The sequence below is a fragment of the Saccoglossus kowalevskii genome, chromosome 4, assembly GCF_978046115.1.
Source record: "Saccoglossus kowalevskii chromosome 4, keSacKowa6.1, whole genome shotgun sequence".
NCBI lineage: Eukaryota > Metazoa > Hemichordata > Enteropneusta > Harrimaniidae > Saccoglossus > Saccoglossus kowalevskii.
This window is the reverse complement of record NC_140644.1, coordinates 39,007,750-39,020,237: the sequence shown is the minus strand read 5'-3', so window position 1 is coordinate 39,020,237 and position 12,488 is coordinate 39,007,750.

Below are 12,488 nucleotides of genomic sequence, written 5' to 3'. Positions count from 1 at the left end.
ATCGTGGATGTCAACTATCAATGTGTCACCTCACATCGTGGATGACAACTACCAAGGTGTCATCTCACATCTTGCATGTCAACTACCAAGGTGTCATCTCACATCGTGTATGTCAACTACCAAGGTGCCATCACTCATCGTGAATGTCAACTACCAAGGTGTCACCTCACACCGTGGATGTCAACTACCAAGGTGTCATCTCACATCGAGGATGTCAACTCCCAAGGTGTCACCTCACATCGTGAATGTCAACTACCAAAGTGCCATCTCACATCGTGAATGACAATTACCAAGGTAGTTTACTGTAAATTACTGCTTGTTGAAATGCATATGTTATGAATACTATTATCATAATTTTCAAGTCTTAAAATTAAAACATAAAAATTAGTAATAAACAACTTTAAGAATATATCTATTCCTCTGTGAATATTCCAATTATTTTTAAAATGCAGCTTTAGTACTATACAAGTATTAAATTGATAATAAAATATGATTATTTTTATAATTATTTGTACTAAAATATACATCCTAGTCTGCTAAACTGATTAAAATAACCTACATTTTATTCCACAACATTATAATGCTTGTTCTATTTCATCAATGTTGTAATAGTTCATGAGCAACTACATTGTCATATGCCTCAGCATTGATACTTCTACCCTTGGTGTATATGTAGCTTTTGTTCATATTTGTTTTGGTGCATATTGTTGTCATTTTTCATAAAAAATTGTATTTTGGATTGCTTTAATACTATACATATAGGTATTACAGGTACACCTCTCTCAGAGTTTTTTTTTATTTTTCTAATGATATCTTCAGTTCTTTAATTGAAACGTGCATTGCTAACAGCGGAGCTATCTCAGCCGAGAGGCTGCTTGTTGTGAAATTATGCCCCTTTTAAAGAGCAGAAACTTAAAATAAATACTCTATATACATACTAAAATCAGTAACATTAATTTATTAGATTCGTTTTTCACACTTTATTACTATATTCCAAGTTACATTAATGAACGAAATTCACATAACAATCTTATGCTTACAAATAATCCGATGATTATGCTAGAGATATAGTACTGGAAAACGTCAAGTGCACATATGTCACTAAGCAGTATAAAAAAATACATGATGCAAAGCCAATTATAAATGGTCACATGTTTATTTGTCTTAGAAAATAGGAGCATTATCAGGTCTTATTTTGGACCAGAGCAACTGAAAAAATCATGAGGGCAAATTAATAGCTTCTAAGGATGGTATTCCCAGAATAGCGCCAGTTGTTAAAGAAACATAAAACTTTAATTATAAGCCCTACTCCCCGCAAAAGCCACCTGATACAAAACCCACTTACTGCAAAAGCCATGTATGGCGAAGCTATTGGTGCACATTATACAATATGTCTAGCAGCTTCACGATTAGTGACTTTCGCTGTGAGTGGCTTACACAGTAAATAGATTTCGCAGTAAGTAGGGTTTCGTAGCAGTAACAAATTCTTTCATCAGAGTTGGAATTAATGTTTTTTTGTGTTATTTACAAGTGGTGTTAGTCTGCGAATACCATCGTTCATTTGTCCTTATGATTTGTGCAGTTGCTCTAGAAGTTCAGCAATCAGACCAATGCTCTGGTATAGTTTTTTTTTTACTTTGACCAAAAAATATTTGACCATTTATAGAATGGGATTAGCATCACGCATTCTTGTCACACTGCTTAGTGACATACTATAAGTAATGATTTTAATGGTGTTGCAGAATCTTATTGGGGCTGTAGTTTTACCTTTTTTTTTTTATTCACTGACATTTATTTTGTAATAACATTTGTATGTATACCATATGGTACATAGTTTCTTCAGCCTACACCGTGTACCTGACACTTTCCAGTCCTTGTATACTGTATTCATATTGAATATTCGATTATTTGGAAACGTAAGATTGTAATGTGAATTTCGTTCATTAATGCTATCTTCGAGTTCTACCAGTTATTCAGATCCCCATGCTGACTATACCCTGGGCCGTTTCCTTACTTAATACTTACTTATTAGTGTCTGAGTGGAATATACAAAATGCGACCAAAAGCATCAGAATAGTAACAAAAAAACTGAGAAGTCAGTTGCATGTGTCAAGAGAGCCACAGAACCAATATGTCAGCCGTCGCCGCCCACAGCAGTGACATGCTATATAACACATAGAAATTGAGAATCACAATTGCATAGAAATAAACACTAAATACAGCTATCCCGGCCAGCAATCGACGTCTTCACGAGTGATTTAACTGTTTGTTTAATGGTCTGAGAGTGAATGTTGTCAAGTTCGAGAGTGTGTTTTTACGTACGGCGACGCGACGTGAACAGGAAATTCAATTTGGGCTAGTGCCATTGTAAAATTTCAGAGAATAGAGGACTATTTATACAGGAGACGTTCCAGTACGGAGTTGTTCGATTGGCATATTAAAATCCTTTATTTGAATAGACAACGTTCCATTTATTCACAAAATAACAACGTTGCCATGTTTCTAGGCATACAACGAAGAAAATAAATCGTTCGATCCTAACGACATACGTCATTTGAAATCAAGTCTTATCGCCCTTGTGTTTCCGAGCAAAAATACCAGCGAAGATTTCCGGGGAACAAATATTTGTGCTGTAATACACTCTGGTGGAGGAAATTGAAAATTTTAGGGACTACAAAAAGACTGCAGTCTTTGAAACAGGCTTGAGAGACTGTAAAATAAAGATGGTGACAAAGGGTAATTAGTGTTATACTAATTTGATTTCCGGTATGTTAGTTAAAAGATTTTGAATTTTCCCACTATCGGCAAAACTCAGAAGACAGTGACAGCCAGCAGAACATTATTGAAGGCAAATAAAAACGTGAAGCATAAACGACTGTTTCGAGTCGTAGCATAAAATAGGGGACTATGAATGTTGCCTTCTGAGGGTGTCACAATGATCGAGGGAGAAAATCGTTTTATGCTATGAAAAAGTGAAGACCTTGAACGTACTTTATGTACTTTAGTACAACGTCAATTTTGTTTGATTACCTAAAGCTTTTAGGTTCATGTGCTGTAAGTTACAGATCACATACCTAAGCGGTCGTCCCAGGCATTTTCCGTGTCAAAATCGCGAAACTATCCGTTTTAACACAATCTGGGAAGTTCGAATTACTAAACGAAGTACAGGAAGACGAAGCTAAAATATTCAAGAACCAACAAATACCAAAAATGATATCTCAAAAGTTAAATCTCAGATAACTGTGATTCCCTGTCATGACTAGCTAAATCTCAGGTAACTGTGATTCCCTGTCATGACTAGCTAAATCTCAGATAACTATGATTCCCTGTCATGACTAGCTAAATCACAGATAACTATGATTCCCTGTCATGACTAGCTAAATCTCAGATAACTGTGATTCCCTGTCATGACTAGCTCAATCTCAGATAACTATGATTCCCTGTCATGACTAGCTAAATCTCAGATAACTGTGATTCCCTGTCATGACTAGCTAAATCTCAGATAACTGTGATTCCCTGTCATGACTAGCTAAATCTCAGATAACTGTGATTCCCTGTCATGACTAGCTAAATCTCAGATAACTATGATTCCCTGTCATGACTAGCTAAATCTCAGATAACTATGATTCCCTGTCATGACTAGCTAAATCTCAGATAACTGTGATTCCCTGTCATGACTAGCTAAATCTCAGATAACTGTGATTCCCTGTCATGACTAGCTAAATCTCAGATAACTGAGATTCCCTGTCATGACTAGCTAAATCTCAGATAACTGTGATTCCCTGTCATGACTAGCTAAATCTCAGATAACTGTGATTCCCTGTCATGACTAGCTAAATCTCAGATAACTATGATTCCCTGTCATGACTAGCTAAATCTCAGATAACTGTGATTCCCTGTCATGACTAGCTAAATCTCAGATAACTGTGATTCCCTGTCATGACTAGCTAAATCTCAGATAACTGTGATTCCCTGTCATGACTAGCTAAATCTCAGATAACTGTGATTCCCTGTCATGACTAGCTAAATATCAGATAACTATGATTCCCTGTCATGACTAGCTAAATCTCAGATAACTGTGATTCCCTGTCATGACTAGCTAAATCTCAGATAACTGTGATTCCCTGTCATGACTAGCTAAATCTCAGATAACTGTGATTCCCTGTCATGACTAGCTAAATCTCAGATAACTGTGATTCCCTGTCATGACTAGCTAAATCTCAGATAACTGTGATTCCCTGTCATGACTAGCTAAATCTCAGATAACTGTGATTCCCTGTCATGACTAGCTCAATCTCAGATAACTATGATTCCCTGTCATGACTAGCTAAATCTCAGATAACTGTGATTCCCTGTCATGACTAGCTAAATCTCAGATAACTGTGATTCCCTGTCATGACTAGCTAAATCTCAGATAACTATGATTCCCTGTCATGACTAGCTAAATCTCAGATAACTGTGATTCCCTGTCATGACTAGCTAAATCTCAGATAACTATGATTCCCTGTCATGACTAGCTAAATCTCAGATAACTGTGATTCCCTGTCATGACTAGCTAAATATCAGATAACTGTGATTCCCTGTCATGACTAGCTAAATCTCAGATAATTGTGATTCCCTGTCATGACTAGCTAAATCTCAGATAACTGTGATTCCCTGTCATGTCTAGCTAAATCTCAGATAACTGTGATTCCCTGTCATGACTAGCTAAATCTCAGGTAACTGTGATTCCCTGTCATGACTAGCTAAATCTCAGATAACTGTGATTCCCTGTCATGACTAGCTAAATCTCAGATAACTATGATTCCCTGTCATGACTAGCTAAATCTCAGATAACTGTGATTCCCTGTTATGACTAGCTAAATCTCAGATATCTGTGATTCCCTGTCATGACTAGCTAAATCTCAGATAACTATGATTCCCTGTCATGACTAGCTAAATCTCAGATAACTGTGATTCCCTGTCATGACTAGCTAAATCTCAGATAACTGTGATTCCCTGTCATGACTAGCTAAATCTCAGATAACTGTGATTCCCTGTCATGACTAGCTAAATCTCAGATAACTGTGATTCCCTGTCATGACTAGCTAAATCTCAGATAACTATGATTCCCTGTCATGACTAGCTAAATCTCAGATAACTATGATTCCCTGTCATGACTAGCTAAATCTCAGATAACTGTGATTCCCTGTCATGACTAGCTAAATCTCAGATAACTGTGATTCCCTGTCATGACTAGCTAAATCTCAGATAACTGTGATTCCCTGTCATGACTAGCTAAATCTCAGATAACTGTGATTCCCTGTCATGACTAGCTAAATCTCAGATAACTGTGATTCCCTGTCATGACTAGCTAAATCTCAGATAACTGTGATTCCCTGTCATGACTAGCTAAATCTCAGATAACTGTGATTCCCTGTCATGACTAGCTAAATCTCAGATAACTGTGATTCCCTATCATGACTAGCTAAATCTCAGATAACTGTGATTCCCTGTCATGACTAGCTCAATCTCAGATAACTATGATTCCCTGTCATGACTAGCTAAATCTCAGATAACTGTGATTCCCTGTCATGACTAGCTAAATCTCAGATAACTGTGATTCCCTGTCATGACTAGCTAAATCTCAGATAACTATGATTCCCTGTCATGACTAGCTAAATCTCAGATAACTGTGATTCCCTGTCATGACTAGCTCAATCTCAGATAACTATGATTCCCTGTCATGACTAGCTAAATCTCAGATAACTGTGATTCCCTGTCATGACTAGCTAAATATCAGATAACTGTGATTCCCTGTCATGACTAGCTAAATCTCAGATAATTGTGATTCCCTGTCATGACTAGCTAAATCTCAGATAACTGTGATTCCCTGTCATGTCTAGCTAAATCTCAGATAAATGTGATTCCCTGTCATGACTAGCTAAATCTCAGGTAACTGTGATTCCCTGTCATGACTAGCTAAATCCCAGATAACTGTGATTCCCTGTCATGACTAGCTAAATCTCAGATAACTATGATTCCCTGTCATGACTAGCTAAATCTCAGATAACTGTGATTCCCTGTCATGACTAGCTAAATCTCAGATATCTGTGATTCCCTGTCATGACTAGCTAAATCTCAGATAACTATGATTCCCTGTCATGACTAGCTAAATCTCAGATAACTGTGATTCCCTGTCATGACTAGCTCAATCTCAGATAACTATGATTCCCTGTCATGACTAGCTAAATCTCAGATAACTGTGATTCCCTGTCATGACTAGCTAAATCTCAGATAACTGTGATTCCCTGTCATGACTAGCTAAATCTCAGATAACTGTGATTCCCTGTCATGACTAGCTAAATCTCAGATAACTATGATTCCCTGTCATGACTAGCTAAATCTCAGATAACTATGATTCCCTGTCATGACTAGCTAAATCTCAGATAACTGTGATTTCCTGTCATGACTAGCTAAATCTCAGATAACTGTGATTCCCTGTCATGACTAGCTAAATCTCAGATAACTGTGATTCCCTGTCATGACTAGCTAAATCTCAGATAACTGTGATTCCCTGTCATGACTAGCTAAATCTCAGATAACTATGATTCCCTGTCATGACTAGCTAAATCTCAGATAACTATGATTCCCTGTCATGACTAGCTAAATCTCAGATAACTGTGATTCCCTGTCATGACTAGCTAAATCTCAGATAACTGTGATTCCCTGTCATGACTAGCTAAATCTCAGATAACTGAGATTCCCTGTCATGACTAGCTAAATCTCAGATAACTGTGATTCCCTGTCATGACTAGCTAAATCTCAGATAACTATGATTCCCTGTCATGACTAGCTAAATCTCAGATAACTATGATTCCCTGTCATGACTAGCTAAATCTCAGATAACTGTGATTCCCTGTCATGACTAGCTAAATCTCAGATAACTGTGATTCCCTGTCATGACTAGCTAAATCTCAGATAACTGTGATTCCCTGTCATGTCTAGCTAAATCTCAGATAACTGTGATTCCCTGTCATGACTAGCTAAATCTCAGATAACTGTGATTCCCTGTCATGACTAGCTCAATCTCAGATAACTATGATTCCCTGTCATGACTAGCTAAATCTCAGATAACTGTGATTCACTGTCATGACTAGCTAAATATCAGATAACTGTGATTCCCTGTCATGACTAGCTAAATCTCAGATAATTGTGATTCCCTGTCATGACTAGCTAAATCTCAGATAACTGTGATTCCCTGTCATGTCTAGCTAAATCTCAGATAACTGTGATTCCCTGTCATGACTAGCTAAATCTCAGGTAACTGTGATTCCCTGTCATGACTAGCTAAATCTCAGATAACTTTGATTCCCTGTCATGACTAGCTAAATCTCAGATAACTATGATTCCCTGTCATGACTAGCTAAATCTCAGATAACTGTGATTCCCTGTCATGACTAGCTAAATCTCAGATATCTGTGATTCCCTGTCATGACTAGCTAAATCTCAGATATCTGTGATTCCCTGTCATGACTAGCTAAATCTCAGATAACTATGATTCCCTGTCATGACTAGCTAAATCTCAGATAACTGTGATTCCCTGTCATGACTAGCTCAATCTCAGATAACTATGATTCCCTGTCATGACTAGCTAAATCTCAGATAACTGTGATTCCCTGTCATGACTAGCTAAATCTCAGATAACTGTGATTCCCTGTCATGACTAGCTAAATCTCAGATAACTGTGATTCCCTGTCATGACTAGCTAAATCTCAGATAACTATGATTCCCTGTCATGACTAGCTAAATCTCAGATAACTATGATTCCCTGTCATGACTAGCTAAATCTCAGATAACTGTGATTTCCTGTCATGACTAGCTAAATCTCAGATAACTGTGATTCCCTGTCATGACTAGCTAAATCTCAGATAACTGTGATTCCCTGTCATGACTAGCTAAATCTCAGATAACTGTGATTCCCTGTCATGACTAGCTAAATCTCAGATAACTATGATTCCCTGTCATGACTAGCTAAATCTCAGATAACTATGATTCCCTGTCATGACTAGCTAAATCTCAGATAACTGTGATTCCCTGTCATGACTAGCTAAATCTCAGATAACTGTGATTCCCTGTCATGACTAGCTAAATCTCAGATAACTGAGATTCCCTGTCATGACTAGCTAAATCTCAGATAACTGTGATTCCCTGTCATGACTAGCTAAATCTCAGATAACTATGATTCCCTGTCATGACTAGCTAAATCTCAGATAACTATGATTCCCTGTCATGACTAGCTAAATCTCAGATAACTGTGATTCCCTGTCATGACTAGCTAAATCTCAGATAACTGTGATTCCCTGTCATGACTAGCTAAATCTCAGATAACTGTGATTCCCTGTCATGTCTAGCTAAATCTCAGATAACTGTGATTCCCTGTCATGACTAGCTAAATCTCAGATAACTGTGATTCCCTGTCATGACTAGCTAAATCTCAGATAACTATGATTCCCTGTCATGACTAGCTAAATCTCAGATAACTGTGATTCCCTGTCATGACTAGCTAAATCTCAGATAACTGCGATTCCCTGTCATGACTAGCTAAATCTCAGATAACTGTGATTCCCTGTCATGACTAGCTAAATCTCAGATAACTGAGATTCCCTGTCATGACTAGCTAAATCTCAGATAACTGTGATTCCCTGTCATGACTAGCTAAATCTCAGATAACTATGGTTCCCTGTCATGACTAGCTAAATCTCAGATAACTATGATTCCCTGTCATGACTAGCTAAATCTCAAATAACTGTGATTCCCTGTCATGACAAGCTAAATCTCAGATAACTGTGATTCCCTGTCATGACTAGCTAAATCTCAGATAACTGTGATTCCGTGTCATGACTAGCTAAATCTCAGATAACTGTGATTCCCTGTCATGACTAGCTAAATATCAGATAACTATGATTCCCTGTCATGACTAGCTAAATCTCAGATAACTGTGATTCCCTGTCATGACTAGCTAAATCTCAGATAACTGTGATTCCCTGTCATGACTAGCTAAATCTCAGATAACTATGATTCCCTGTCATGACTAGCTAAATCTCAGATAACTGTGATTCCCTGTCATGACTAGATAAATCTCAGATAACTGTGATTCCCTGTCATGACTAGCTAAATCTCAGATAACTGTGATTCCCTGTCATGACTAGCTAAATCTCAGATAACTGTGATTCCCTGTCATGACTAGCTAAATCTCAGATAACTGTGATTCCCTGTCATGACTAGCTAAATCTCAGATAACTATGATTCCCTGTCATGACTAGCTAAATCTCAGATAACTGTGATTCCCTGTCATGACTAGCTAAATCTCAGATAACTGTGATTCCCTGTCATGACTAGCTAAATCTCAGATAACTATGATTCCCTGTCATGACTAGCTAAATCTCAGATAACTGTGATTCCCTGTCATGACTAGATAAATCTCAGATAACTGTGATTCCCTGTCATGACTAGCTAAATCTCAGATAACAATGATTCCCTGTCATGACTAGCTAAATCTCAGATAACTGTGATTCCCTGTCATGACTAGATAAATCTCAGATAACTGTGATTCCCTGTCATGACTAGCTAAATCTCAGATAACTGTGATTCCCTGTCATGGCTAGCTAAATCTCAGATAACTATGATTCCCTGTCATGACTAGCTAAATCTCAGATAACTGTGATTCCCTGTCATGGCTAGCTAAATCTCAGATAACTGTGATTCCCTGTCATGACTAGCTAAATCTCAGATAACTGTGATTCCCTGTCATGACTAGCTAAATCTCAGATAACTGTGATTCCCTGTCATGACTAGCTAAATCTCAGATAACTGTGATTCCCTGTCATGACTAGCTAAATCTCAGATAACTGTGATTCCCTGTCATGACTAGCTAAATCTCAGATAACTGTGATTCCCTGTCATGGCTAGCTAAATCTCAGATAACTATGATTCCCTGTCATGACTAGCTAAATCTCAGATAACTGTGATTCCCTGTCATGACTAGCTAAATCTCAGATAACTGTGATTGCCTGTCATGACTAGCTAAATCTCAGATAACTGTGATTCCCTGTCATGACTAGCTCAATCTCAGATAACAATAATTATCTGTCATGACTAGCTAAATATCGATAACTGTAATTCCCTGCCATGGCAAACTTAATCGACAGCGAGTTGAGGTAACGTTTCGGCTGAGTTAGTTTAATAAGAACTGTATCCACCCGAAAATCCCCAGATCTCAACTTCATATGCCGACAGGTTTTCTTTTTCCGCCCTCAGCGTTGAAACTGCTGCAGGAAACCAGACTAGGAATTAATCACGTCTTCACTATACTCTCATGCTGTTATTCAATAATAAAAATGAATGAAGCAATATGGCAGCTTTATTACAGGGGGTTAGGGTAAATAGAAAATTACATTGCAAGTATATAAGGGTGGTCAAAGTGACATCCCGTTAACCCGATGTACGCCGCCAAGAAACCGGAGGTAATCGGACATGAATATCACAGTTTCCGTCAAGTGATTTTCAAAATACCCTTAACCATGTATTATGTGCAATTGCCAATATGTAGATAAACCTATACTCTGTCTATGTGGCTATAAAGCATCATAAATTATACCATATTCTAGTATTTTACTGATTACTGAAGATTTCCATTGTCCTATCTCCTGAATCTTAGTGACCCTTGATGTACATTTAAGCATTATTTTATTAATTCAGGTCTGTGTATTAACATGACTAGGGGTTGTTTCAATAACACTACCAAGCATCAGAATCATTCTCACATTGTACAAATACCTTTTCATAGTAACACCGTGTCACACGCAACGTAATATTACCGTAATTGGTATAGTACAGGTGTGATGGTTCAAATACCAAAATGGCAACAGTAACATAAAGACTTCCCTGGCGGCGATGATAACATACGAACACGGAGTCAACAGATGAGGTTTCAACTGGTACTGGTATTATTATACTCTGCAAACATCAAGTACAATAACTCGGTAAAACTCCAAACCTCCAATAACTAGATACTTAAACTCCAACACAATTCAACGAGATCTCCGATCTGATCTCAGTGCTGAACAACTCCCCTATATATACTCACACTGTCTATAAATAGACCATTACATCAGCATACATAATGAGTCTGGAACTTACTACAAATTTCTAGAATGTTCCATTACCTTCTATTGCCTCCTACAGTGTTCTATTACCTATTCAACCAGTTTTTAAAAATTCCACCCAGACACAGTACGGTTCTAGAACATTCTCAGTCACACGGAAGTGGTAAACAAGTCGTATGCGACACACCGTATATTTATTATTTATATTAAGCTAAGTTTACAGAGAAAGTAATATTTCAGGAAGCCAGTGTTGATAGGGGCCATAGCCTTCAATGAAGTAGTAACACTAATTGTTAGTCCAGTGATATTTCTTAATTTTCAATGTTTTTTTTTTTATTTTATATAAATTTGATCAAATGTATCAAAATGTATTTATAAAACATATTTGAAAGAAGCTCAGAAAAGCATTTTAGTGAAAGGTGATTTTGGAAGAACAGGTGTTAGTACATGAGGCATGATATGATATGGAAAATATTAAAATTAATAACCAGAAATAAATTTGATTTTTGTCTATGGAAGTCTCAATTGAAAAAGAGTATCGAAAATTCACTATGTCTCAGCCGGGCTGGTAGAGTTTATGACTAATCCATGGAAAGTGTTTATTTACCACTTTTCAACTACATTTATTCATGTTAAAATGCACAATTGTTTTTCGTCAAAATATTACCTGAATTCTAAATAAAAATAGCTTTGATTATGAGAACTGGTTTCTTGAATATTTTGTGCAACAAAATTCAACATTTCTTGTTCATACTAGAAATCCTAGAATAAAATTTTATAAATATATATTATAGGTAAAGGTGATACAGAATTAGCCTGACAAAGTCGCGTGAGTTTCACCTTCCGCAGTACCCTAAACCCAACACACAAGTAGGGTCTGATGCCGTTCGGCCGGCGATGGCGCCACTCACGTCTTCATGTTGGACTAATACAAAATATTTTTTTTTTTTTTTCATTTTAAGTAGGTAAAGGTGATACAGAATTAGCCTGACAAGGTCGGGTAAGTTGCGCCCTCCGCAGTACTCCAAACCCACAACAAAAGTAGCGTATGATGTCGTTCGGTCGGCGAAGGCGCCACTCATGCCTACATCTCAGGCTAGTACAGAATATAATACAAATATTTTTCACTTTTTTGCATTTTTGTTCATATAAAATGTCTTCATAATACGAGTACTTTGTGAGTATTTTCCGTGATACATGTTCCCATGTTTGCTCTATTTATGTCTTGGAAAATCCATGATCATAATTACAATATTGTTTTTCATATTGAAAAACCGCGTACATAAAGATGACGCAAAATAATCATGGTTTTCGTTATTGTTGAAGTTAATGACATTGTAA